Here is a 13,059-nt window from a genome sequence, read left to right as displayed (position 1 = left end):
ATAAAAGGAAAAAAAAAATCCAGGAAACATAGAACTATTTTAAATTTTTAATTTTTTTTTTTTTTCTTATTCTTGTTATCAACAAAATTAAAGTAATATGTTGCTAATACAAAGATTTATTTATCTTGATATATATATATATATATATTTCTGGTTATAATTCAGTTCTAATATATTTTTCCAGTACTTTCTGGCTGTTTGTTGCCGTTGTTTTTAATTATACAAATGAATGGCTTTTGTCACCTTACTAGAAATGAAGCCAACATCAAATGTTGCAGGTGATGAGGATGTTGGTAGTCCAATCAACTACTCATAAGCAGTTTATTTTTAGCAGTTTGTATAAAAGTTATGTTATCCCTTTATTTGAAATCCAGTATCCCTTCCTGAAATTCAGTGTCTGATCTTTCTTTTCAAAACAAGCAGAAGTCAGCTGCTTTGGGGAGCGGAATTTTGGTTTCTGTAGCTAGAGAAGGAAGTGTGTACTTTGACGTGTTGAGGAATAAGGTCAACCAGGGGACGGGCCTGAGTGACTGCACGAGAACTGCTAAGACAATGGCCAAAGCAGCCAAAGCAGAACCACAGAATGGGGATGTCTTGCTGAGTGCCCCATGACAACGTGATTCATACAAGGGAAGACTTTGGAGGTGGGAAGGGGTGTGCACATGTGGGGTTGTACACTAGTAGATGTAACTGTGAGCATGTCACCAAAGAACTTATCAGACTCTTTGGTAGACCTTATCACTGTGAAACCCTGGAAGACCAGAGTGTGAAACAAGAGCAAGCAGTGTCTGTTTGCTTCTAAGGGTGGACAGGAAGTTCCATTGATGTGCATTGTTAATCCTGTTATTCTTAAGAAACCTTTCATCCTTTATCACTGTTGTTTGGGAGAAACTGTGACCAATTAACTGATCAGAGAAACTGTTAGAGGAACAGGAAATTCTTGCTTGTAAGTGAATGGTATATAAGATGTATGTTGAACACAATAAAGACAGACTATTCTGATGCTACAAGAAACTAAGAGAGCTCTCTAACTCGACTGAGCACCAACATATGGGGATGCGCATGCGTGGAAGCCATGCTGGTATATAAGCGTGTGATACAGCAGCAAATCTGAGAGCTGACTCCGCGGAATCTGTGTATGTGTCTCTCTCCCCAGACAGGGTCTGGCCTAGGGTCATGTGTGGAAAATGAGATTGAGGAAATAATCTAGCTGTTGTTGTTTGTTTGTTTTGCTTTTATTTTTTGGTTTTTTGTTTGTTTTTTTTTTTTCTTTTTTTCTTTTCATTGCTTCCATAAGTGAATATACATTAGGATGAAGCAAAACAACTCTAAACCATAACAACCCGATTATCTACATGGGATGGGACCATTCTAAATTCTAGTTTCTACCACTATGGAGAATTAATGCAAAATTCTACAGCAGTTATTCAAACATAAAATGATTCCCATAATGAATATTTGAATAAGTGGCTGAAAACCAATTCTTATTCTTGAACTTTGATTCAATAAATGTGTAATTAATTGCAATCTAATTGAAATAGTCTCAAAAAGCCAGAGTTCTCTGCATGTAAATTGATAAGTTTCTGTTCTAGGAAGTTGGAAACATGGGTTTAATACATTTGTTACTGCAAGGGACTGGATTTTAAAAATCAGATGTAATAAATAATAAACAAACAACAGCAAAATACAACATGGAGATTCCAGCGGGGGTAACTGACATCGAACTGTCATTTATGTGCAAGATAGAGACTGCTCTTCTAATGAGTTAAAAAGACACATTTAGCCATGCTACACAAGTACACCTTACCATTGTAAAATGTTTTGTTAAAGTTTGTTAAGCAAGTTTTATTTTCTTGAAAATAACTCAGAACATAAAAGTGAGGAGAGGAAGTGAAAGTTTCAAGGTGGCATTTCAGAGTCTGTAGCCAGAGTGCTATTGTTTCTAGTTAAATGCTTTACCTGATGCCTGTTTGTCTCTTTATGTTTGGGTCATATTCATCCTTCTAGCTGAGTCAGTGAAGCAGCACATTAGCTTGTTTCTTTCATTGTCATCCAATTGACCCTACTCAGTAACCCTATTTTTTAAAAAAACAGTCTCTTGATATAAACTGAATTCTCTCTGGCATAAAGAATTATAATGCTAAATGATTCTTATGAAATGTAGTTATAATATAAATACAAACAAAATGTTGCAACTCATATGTTGAGCTACAGAATGTAACGCTCTACCAATTTCTATTTTTAATTTACCTTGATTGCACAATTTTGCTTTTGCTCTGTAAAAAAACTTTTTTTGTTCTGCTCTGCAGAGCTGATGTTAATTCAATCTCCTCAGTTCCTAAAGCATTATATAGTGCCATACAAAAAATTTGCATGAAACAAATGAACAAACAAACAAAGCAAACACTTCACCTCTCCTCTGGAAGAATATTGAAATAACATTTGGAATATGCTTGTGGCTCTGAAACATGGAATTGTATCTTACCATAAGAATGGGTGCAAGTACACAATCCTATGACACAGAAATATAGAATTCCAAACAAAGAAGAAAACTATTGAATTAAAATCTGGCAGTATATATCTGTTGGAGAGATTGATAAAGGACTCCACTTAGAAGGCACTGAATTCAGTAGGAAGCCAGTAATATATTTCATAAGTAACTGGCAAAATAAGATTTTTCATTTTTACAGTTTCTTGCACTTGCTGCTCTCTCTTGAATGTTAGTGATGCTATGAATTGTTACTAAGGAAACAGAGAATCTTGGATTTAATTAATACTTATCAGGTAAAGAACTTTAGGCTATTTGATTTTTGGGGGGGAAAAAACTTTCAAAATAATGTTGGAAATCAGCCTGCATATATCTTGTTACTGATAAAAAATCTCTGGTTGTAGCAGTTTTGTCTCATTCATCTACAAAACAAAACTAAACTAACAAACAAATAAACAAAGACAAAATAAAACAAAAATAAAACCCCACAATTGATTAGAATAAATGAATGTGAAAATGGCAATGAAAGTAGCCATTTCTAATTATCTTTAAAATTTAAATACATATAAAGTTGTCTTTGAGGTTCTATATGAAGTCTTTGTGCATTGTAACCTCTGTCAGAATTGGAATTAGTATCTACTATGTGGGCCCTCTCCAGAAGGAGACTGGAGACCTGGTCACAAGTTATACAGAGAAAGCTGAGGTGCTCAGTGACTTCTTTGCCTCAGTCTTCACTGGCAAGGATTCTATACACACTCCCCAAGTTGCAGATAGCTATTGTTAAGAACTTGGAGAAAGTAGACCTGGCTACTTTAAGTGAAGATAAGGCTCGACACCATCTAAAGAACCTGAAGGTTCACAAGTTCATGGGACCTAATGAGATCCAACCACAGATGGTTCCTTCCAAGCCAAACAATTCTATAATTGTATGATTCTATTGTTTGCTCTGGTACCAATATTTCACATTTCAGTGATAACTCAGATTCCAAGATTTTCTGTTGAATGAGTCTGTCATATTGAATAAACTTTCCAAGAATACATTTCTATGGCAGCAAAATTTAGAAGCATCCATTTTCTTCTCTCCATGCTCAGAAAGGAATTCATCATGTTATGATGAAATGTATATGACCCGAGTCTTCTCTCAGTCACTATGAAACTACTGAAAACTGTATGTGAGAGGTAATTGAGGTCACATTATTTGTTCAGTCCAGAGAATAGGAGGATGAGGGGAAACCTCATGTTGGTCTACAGCTTCTTCAAATGTAGAGCAAAGGGGCAGCACTGATCTCTGCTCTTTCGTGAAAGCAATAGAACCCAAGGGAATGGAGCTACACCAGGGTTGGATATTAAGAAAAGATTCTTCACCAGTGAGTGGTCAGGTATTGGAACAGGCTCCTCAGGTCAGCAGTCACAGACCCAAACCTAACAGAGTTAAAAAAATACTTAGGCAACACTCTCAGAAGTATGGTTTGAATTTTGGATAATCTTAAATGTAACCGGGAGTTGGACTCAATGATTAGATATCAGGAGGATATTTTTTACTGAGAGAGTGGTGAGGTGCTAGAACAGGTTTCCCAGATAGGTTGTCGAAGTCCTGTCCTTGTGAGTATTTAATGTCATTTTGGATGGGGCCCTGGGCAATCTGATCTAGTATTTGATCAAGAAGTAAGCAACAATGCCTGTAGTAGAGGTGTTGGAACTTGATGATCCTTGGGTTCCTTCCTCCTCAAGCCATTCTATGATTCTGCGTTCCTTCTAGGTCCTTTCCAACTTAGGATATTATATAACTCTATGATTCTTTGAATTAGCCTATAATTCTATTTAACTTACAAACAGACTTCATATGAAGTTCTGCTTCTTTTATTATATTTATTTATATTTATTATACAGCTTCTATTATTTTTCCTTTCCATTTCCTTTAGGTTGTTAACCTAAAATTCCCTATTTGAATGTTCATTATTAGAGTGATGACAGATTCATAGTGTTGTCACAGATTATTTACTCTTTTAAATGGCTGAGATAAAGATAAGATATCAAGGTAAAATTGTCTATTACTTTTTCTTTATGCATTCATAACTTCAACTAAGTTGGAAATATTTTTTTCTTCAGAATTTAGTACATACCCAAGGAAGTTTTTGCAGCCTGAATCCTTTTGTAATCATATGTTCAGTCAGAAATAGGTAGTGTAGCAAAAATGCTGTAATGGCTTGAACCAGTGATTGAGCACCTGGCAGAAAGGCAAAGCCAACATATAGGAGCTTAAGTGCATGCAGTGCACTTGAGTGACTAGAAAGGGTGGAGCCAAGATTCACCCCTTCCCAGAACTCATTTAAGGGCTGGCAGTGGATTTTGGATGTTTTTCCATACCTGAAGCAATTGGAAGGTAAGTAGATTCTTTCCTTTATCTGAATGCTCAGATCTGTTGTATTTGTGCAAGTCCTTACATCCTGCAGCCCTGGACTTTACTATTCTGCTGCTGTTGCAGTGTTACAGCTAGGAATGTGTCAAATAAAATGAGAGGGTAAATAGTTTGGAATAGGAATATTATCCAAATTACTCTGATGCATAATGAAAGTAATGATCCATCAACAGCTAATTATCTTATGAAAAGAATGATGTAGTCACTCATAAATGATTTTTATCTCTGCTTGAGGCCTACAGTTTACTTGGTCTATATAATAATATGTGTAGCTTCTGATAAACAGATAAAAAATCAGCCAAAAGTTTAATTAAAAATAAATTAATTAATTAATAAAATGAGGACAGTATAATGTTAAACTTTTGGCTAATTGCAATTACATTGAAGGGTCTAGATCCAAAGAGACTAGGTTCCTGGGAGATGTTACTGACTATTTTTGCTCCTTCCTGCTCCCCTCTAGTTACTGATGTAAAGGGATAAAGATAAAACAAAGAATAACTCATTCAAAAGAATTTACACTTCTTTGCCTATAAGCTGGAACATAAAATTAACTTCCTTATTCATCTATAAAATGAAATACATTTTTGTGTGTTGTTATTTTATGAAGATTTGTATAACTTTTTAATGTAGATTTTATAAGCTCAAAGATTGCCAGTATGTAATACGTATTCTGCCTAACAACTGTGCCACAGTGTAAGTGGAAGGCAATGTTATTTGCACATTATAAGTAACAGCTTGTCCAGAGATCAGGGACCAGGATGCATGTAGGTATTTCAATCCCAGCTACTCTTTATTGAAGATGAGCTACATCATATATCTTTCAGAAGGGAAGTTTATGAGGTGCTTTATTAACTTCTCCAGTAGTGCAAGACTTTATCGTGTAAATTATCCTGTAATGCTTCATTCTAGATATGCAACATAATTCAGCTGTCTGTATGTGAGAAGGTTATACAAGATATTGGAATAATATAATTTTTCCCCCTTTTCTAGTGAGTATAATAATTATCTGGGTTGCAGCATCAACCCTTGCTATTTGCTGATCTTTTAAAGTGGATGTGACTGAGTACCATACCTCTTGTAATTAAGTGTAACCTAGAGTTTAATCATGTTTCTTGTTGTCAAGCAACAAACACTTCAGCAGTTTTGAATGTTCTGCAAGTCAAATTGTCAAATTAACAGAAGTTATTTAAAATATTCCAGTAAATTAAGTGCACTGAATTATTTTCTTCTATAATCAAACTGATAATCTCGTAATAATACATTGTAAAAAAATACAAATTAAATACTCTCTCTTTTTTTTTTTTTTTAAATGTACAGATAATATTAGTGTAGCACCATGTAATGTTATTGTATTACATTAATATAGATGTATCCCATGGCAGCTTATTTTCCTATGTGTCAGGTAATATGGTAGATGATACTGTCCTCCATTGATCTTAAACTGCTTAAATCTGTCTACAGATTTACAACTAGGACAACAGTCCTAGTTGTAAATATACACATTATTTACACATGAGTGCATGATAATGAGTAAGGACTAGTGAACTGCTTATAGGAGAGCTGTTATTTTCACATATTTAATTTTATATCATGAAATGGTATTTCAGGTGGTTGGCTTTTGTTTTCACTGACATAATGTACTCCAGGTTCAGTATGTATATGAGATTAGTGAATTTTTAATAAGGAGGGAAAAGAACTAGTAGGAATTGATGCAGGCAGAATAAGAAAGACAAGTATGTTGCAATAACATGGGATCCCCAACAAGCAGAATCTGACAATGGAGGTGAAATATTGCTTATTCACTTTCCAAAAGTACTACATATTATGAAATCACAAAAGGCAATCACAATGTCTACAAAAATATAGTTGAAAACCAACCATATGAGAATTCTTTTGTTGTTAGTTTGTTACTATGGAAACCCTTCTTGAAAATGTGCTTGTTTCAATTAAATATTAATTAGTAAAGGATTTTTTGTATGTATTGCTAGTCTCAATCAGGAAAGGGCTCAATACAGTTGATTTCTATAAGGATTAGAGCACATCAGATTTCCTGCACCATATTCAACAAAAAGACACTTAGAACACAGCTTACCTGAATTTCATCCTTCACTCAAGTGAATTCTGGTGGGTATTTGAAAACAGTTATCATCTCCCTTCCTTTTTTTCATGAGAACCTTTGGAATGTTTTTTCTCCTTGTTGCTACAAAATTAGAGCTTACAAACCTTGAAAATTAAGTGGAGCAAAAATTACTTGCTTCCCAATCCTACTTAAGAGTATTTTTGAAAAATTACACTTATTTCTTTCAACTATATGGGAAGCCTACACCTGGAAAGTGGGAACAAAATATTTTATGTTCAAACATCATGCTTCTATTATAGTATGTAAATGTGTTACTTAAGTACACAAACTTCACAGAATCATACAATCCCAGGATAGGGGACCTCTGGATTTTTGGTTTAACATCTCTGCTCAAGCAGGCCCACCTGGACCCAGGGTCTGTTCCTGTGAAGGTCTCTCCATGGGCTGTGGTCTCCTACAGGCCACATCCACCTTCTGCACTGTGGGCTTCTCCACATGCAGTGTAGGGAGATCTGCTTTGCATGGTGCCCCTTAAGTTGCAGGAGAAATCCTACTCTGTGCCTGCAGCACATCTTGCCATCCTTCTGCCCTGACCTTGGTGTCTGGGTTGCTGTTCATCTCTGCAGTTTCTCATTCCTTGCTTCCAGCTGCTGTGGGGTTTTTTGGTAGTTTATCTCTTTTCTTAAGTCTGCATTCACACAGGCACAACTGGTGTTGTTTATTGGCTCAGCTTTGGCCAGGGGTGTGTCTCTTTTGGAACCAGCTGGAATGGGCTCTTTCTGAGGTGTGGCAGCTTCTGATCTCTTATAATATTGACTCCATATTTCAACAATTATAATAGATAACAAGATAATAATTATCATTTTTTATATCCAGTAATGTTACTCAATAGCAAATGCACGCTTTAAGACACAGCAATAATAGTGGTCAGTGTTTTTATCTATAATGAAACATCTTTGCCCTAACGAAACAAAGAAAGAAAGGATCACTGGATGGTATTGTAGAGAGTGGGTTGGATGGCGATACAAGGTGCTTTTGTGTGTATGCTTTATTTTGGATACGGTTGTGACTTTTTTATTTCTCTTGGGAGAACTCCTTAGAGCTGCTTCCACTTCCCAGTCTCTTTCCAATCTTTTATTTTGTTTGTTTGTTTTGTTTTGTTTTTTTCAAAAGCTGACCTTCAACTGGATATATGTCACCAGCTGGGAATCTCAAGAATTAACGCTTGCACACATGAGCCTACCTTCACTTTCTTTAAATAACAAGGTTATTTATTGAAGAATGAATAGAAAAAAAAAAATCAACATATGAAGGAGAGAAATAACTGTTTTGCTTCTGTTTCTTTCACAAGGGTTTGTGGATCAGAAATAAGCAAACTGGGTATGGAATGGGTATGGAATACTGTTTTATTTAAATTTATATCAAAGAAAACATGATATTTGGGTTTCAAACTACAACTTTCTATTATGTAAAACTATCAGTCAAGTTAATATAATTCTGAGAATAGGTGAATAATATTTGCTGCTTTTCTACAAGGTGTTTTATGAAGAAAAAAATATCAAGATTGGTCTTATATTAAATTTTTGGTAATGTGTGAGTTATATATATATATATATTTTCTTAGCCAACATATTCCAATGGGAATAGAAACCACATTAAAGTTTTCTTGCATAAAGAATATTCACCACTTCATTCTACTCTGCAAATATCATCTGTGAGTTCAAAGTCATTACTGGGAATGACGTATGCAGTGTATTAAACATTTATCTCTAAAAGATACTCAGTGCCATGGAATATTTTCTACATTAATATATATGTATTTTTTCAGATGTACTTACTGAAAAATAGACGCTAATTGTAGAGACTATGGAAATTTTCTCTTGATTTTGGAAAATTCCACTGGAATAAAATCTTTTTAATTGTGACAGTCATGATCGTGCTTCTTGCTCTGCTATACAGAGCAATGCAATAGAATGGAAAAAAGTGCTTCATCTGAGGAGGTAAATTTTAATTTAAAGTTTTAGAGCAAGCTGCCTACTCTTTTCTGGCATAGAAGAATTCAGATTTGAGCTTTGGCCAGCAGAGTTGAGGATACTATCTGCTGAAGAAGCAAAGGAGAAATGCAAACACCAGATGGCTATGCTGTTATTAACACTTAAATTATTATGTATAAAGTAGGCATTTTAGTGTATCCAGAAAAAAATATTTTAAGAAGGCAAAGAAACAACAACAAAGCAAAACAAAAAAAATAATACAAGAAAAAGAAAATAATACACAAAAGTGATTAAAACCAGCCGGTTGATGTGTCAAAAGATTTCCTGACTGGAAGAGTTAATTATAAGGGTAACATATTGTGGTTTTTTTGTTGTTGTTTGTTGTTCGTTTTTTGTTTTTTTCTGATACTCTGAAAGAACGTATGGTAATTCTGTTACAATGTTGCAATTGTCTAAGGGAATATTTATAATATAAGTCAATATTCAATTAGAATTACCACTTAACCAACATATATTCTATTTTGTAGTGTTTTACATGGATTATATCATGTTCTTTGGACTAAGATATTTCACTATTAATGTATTCACTGCTTGATGGTGAAAAACACTGATGCTACATACTTATGTAAGTATCAGCCTATAAATAAACGAGGCCATATATCTCAAAAGCATTCTATCACTTCAGATGTCTGCAGAGGTTTAGCTATAATCGAGGTGGCTGCAAATACAACGTTCACAGCTTATAAAAAGTTGTGTGTAAATCCTGATTAAAGAATGCTCTTTAATAAATTTTTTTGATAGCTGCATGAAGAGGTAAGGGTTATCATTTCTTCTTCTGAAGACATTTCCCTTATTTTGGCTGTTTTTTGTTTGTTTATTTTACCCTTCAGTTCATATAGTCATGAATACATTTTAAGCTTGCAAATGTGGTAAGTCACTTTGTGTAGCCACTGCTAAATAGGCTAGTACAAAATAATGTCCTGGCCTATAGATTGAGTTATTTAGCCCACACTAGCCATAATATCATCAAATTGAAGCTGCCGGTATATACCTGCAGACATGGTTATCAGAGATCTGAGCACTTAGACTAAATTGTATTTAGCATATTGATATATAACAGATGTGATTACAGCTAGGCTGAAAATATGATCAGCCTATGAATATACTTTTCTTATATGTACAATTCAAAAAAGTCTTAGTATTGCTTCCCTATAGACCCCTTTAGGTACTGAAAGATCTTCAAAACAACTCCCTAGAGCCTTCTCCTCTCTAGACTGAATAACTCCAACTCTTTCTACCTCTTTTTGTAAGATAGTTGCTCCAACCCTCTGTGAATCCCTGTGGTTCTCTTCTTCAAGGTCCATGTACTTTTTATGATGTAGGTCCCAAGGTTGAAAGCAATATGCCAAGTAAGGCTCTCTCAGGAGAGCCTAGAAGAAAAAAGAAGAATAATCTCTCTTAACCATTTGGCTATGCTGCTTCTGATGCAGACAAGAATGGATACAGTTGACTTTCTGGGCAGTAAGGGCACATTTCCGGCTTATGCTGATTTTCATCATCTAATGCTGCCAAGTCCTCCTCAGGTTGCTCTCAATCCATTCTCTGCTCAATTGATATTTCCTTGATGTGAATGCGGAAGTTTGCAATTGGCCTTGCTGGCATGAAGTTCATACAGTTCCACCTCCTAAGGTTATCATGATTCCTCTGTATGTCATCCCTTCCCCAACTGCACCGCATGGTATGATTAAAAAGTCATGATGTTGTGATCTGCCTGACTCCCTTGACCTGTGGGTGTAGCGGAGATCACAATACAGAGTTTTTAGGATGGTGTATTACTGATTCATCAAATTTATCAATACTGTAATCGTGAACACGCTTCTTGTGGGCTGTAATTATCAATACTATAATAAAACTATAATTATGAGAAGTCAAGACTGCAATTATGGTAGATGATGTTCATACAAATTTCATTATTTATATACATGTAATATACCAGTACCGAGCGTGTGAAACTGATATGAGAAGCGTGGGGAAAGTCAAACTGTTCTTAAAATAGTCTGATTCATAGAATGGCCTGTGTTGAAAAGGACCACAATGATCATCTGGTTTCATCCTCCCTGCTATTTGTAGGGTTGCCAGCAATTAGACCAGGCTGCCCAGAAACAAATCTAGCCTGTTCTTGAATGCCTCCAGGGATGGGGCGTCTACAACCTCCTTGGGCAGCCTATTCCAGTGTGTCACCAACCTCTGTGTGGAAAAACTTCTTCCTAATACCTAACATAAACCTCCCCTGACTCAGTTTAAGACCATTTCCCCCTTGTCCTATCACTGTCCACCATTCTAAACAGTGGTTCCTCTTTCTGTTTATATGTTCCCTTCAAGTACTGGAAGGCTGCAATGACGTCTAACTGGAGTCTTCTCTTCTCCATGCTAATCAAGTCCAGTTCCCTCAGCCTTTCTTCATAGGAGAGTTGCTCCAGCCCTCTGATCATCTTAGTGGCCCTCTGGACCCACTCCAAGAGCTCCACATCCTTCCTGTACTCGGGTCCCTGGGCCTAGACACAGCACTCCAGATGGAACCTCACAACAGCTGAGTAGAGGGGGGACAATCACCTCCCTCACACAACTGGCCACCCCTTTTTTAATTAATATTTTAATTAATTTTAATTAATTATTTTAAATTATAAAATTAATATCAAAAGGAAAGGAATTAAGGAAAAAGCTCTCAGAAGAACCAGGTCCCTTTAGTACGCTGAAGAGTGGGACCAAATAAATATTGATTGAAGTCTCAATTTAAATTTGGTCTGCATCAGAGTCTGTTAGGCATCCCTAGAAAATGTTCAGTTTGTTTAGGAGATCCTGGAGGAAGAAAAGTTTGTGGAACACAGGATTTATTCCAAGGAAGAGAGTCTACATATTGGATAGAAACAGAGTCCTTTTGTAACAAGGAGACATAAGCAGGCATCACACAATATCTTCAGCCAATAGATGTTACTAATTTTTCTGTTCCAACTGAGACAACGAATAGTAATGATCCTTCCTGTTCTCTTAGATAAAATTTTACCTTCTCAGTCTATCTTCTTTTTAGATGATAAGTTGCTGCCACAGTTCTTTTTTTTTTTTTTTTTTTTTTTTTGTCCTTGTCAGTGATATCATTAAGAGATCTTCTGTTCTTAGGTACTCAACTGTTGTTAACTGTGCCTAACAGGAATATTCCTGGTTCCCAGGACTAGTTTCCAGGATAGTAGGTGGGTGTTTTCTCTCAGTAGATTTCCCATTACAACCAGGTCACTGTCGTGACTGCTTTCATCTAATGGCCAAGCTGAAAATAAAAGCAAATATTCCAGTTTATCTTCTAAGTTTATTATAGATGATACTCTGCTGTATCTTGAAATAAATTAAAGGACAGAGTCAAAAATGTGACCAGTCAATTACTAATTGTGATATATATTGATGTTGTTTAAAAATATGTTTGCAATGCATTACATCTATGAATTTCACTGATTTACCTAACAGGCGTCTTGTCCTTTCAGATCTTCTGATGCAATCAGAATTTCGCTTTGGCTTGAAAGCAGCAAAGATTTTACACTTAAGTTTCAGCTTGATAATCTGTAAGACTTTTTCATCTCTTCTGTCCACATCTTGTTACAGTTGTCAAGTACAGTTCTTCAAAAATAGTAGCATTCTATTATTTGTATATATCATATGTATATATATGTATATATATATAATATTTACTATTCATTCTATTATGTTGCGGTTCTTCTAACCATTGAATGGTACTTAAAACAAAAATTTTCATTTTTCCCCACTGTCTTCCATTTTTTTCTCTTCTCCCTCTGCCTCAGTAAAAGCTCTCATTGTTATTCACTAACAGAACTACAGAAATATTTCTACCACAGGTGAAAGGTGACCAGGAGTAAACTTTCCCAGGTCTGGTTTACATCCTTTCTCAAGAATCAGTCATGATGAATGGTGCCAGATTAACTAGTTTGGAAATATAGACACAATTGAGTATATAATTTTCAGCTGCTGTGAAAATTGTTGTCATGATAATGAGTTTATGACATTTCACATT

The sequence above is a fragment of the Coturnix japonica genome, chromosome 1, assembly GCF_001577835.2.
Source record: "Coturnix japonica isolate 7356 chromosome 1, Coturnix japonica 2.1, whole genome shotgun sequence".
Lineage (NCBI taxonomy): Eukaryota > Metazoa > Chordata > Aves > Galliformes > Phasianidae > Coturnix > Coturnix japonica.
This window is presented reverse-complemented; position numbering follows the sequence as displayed.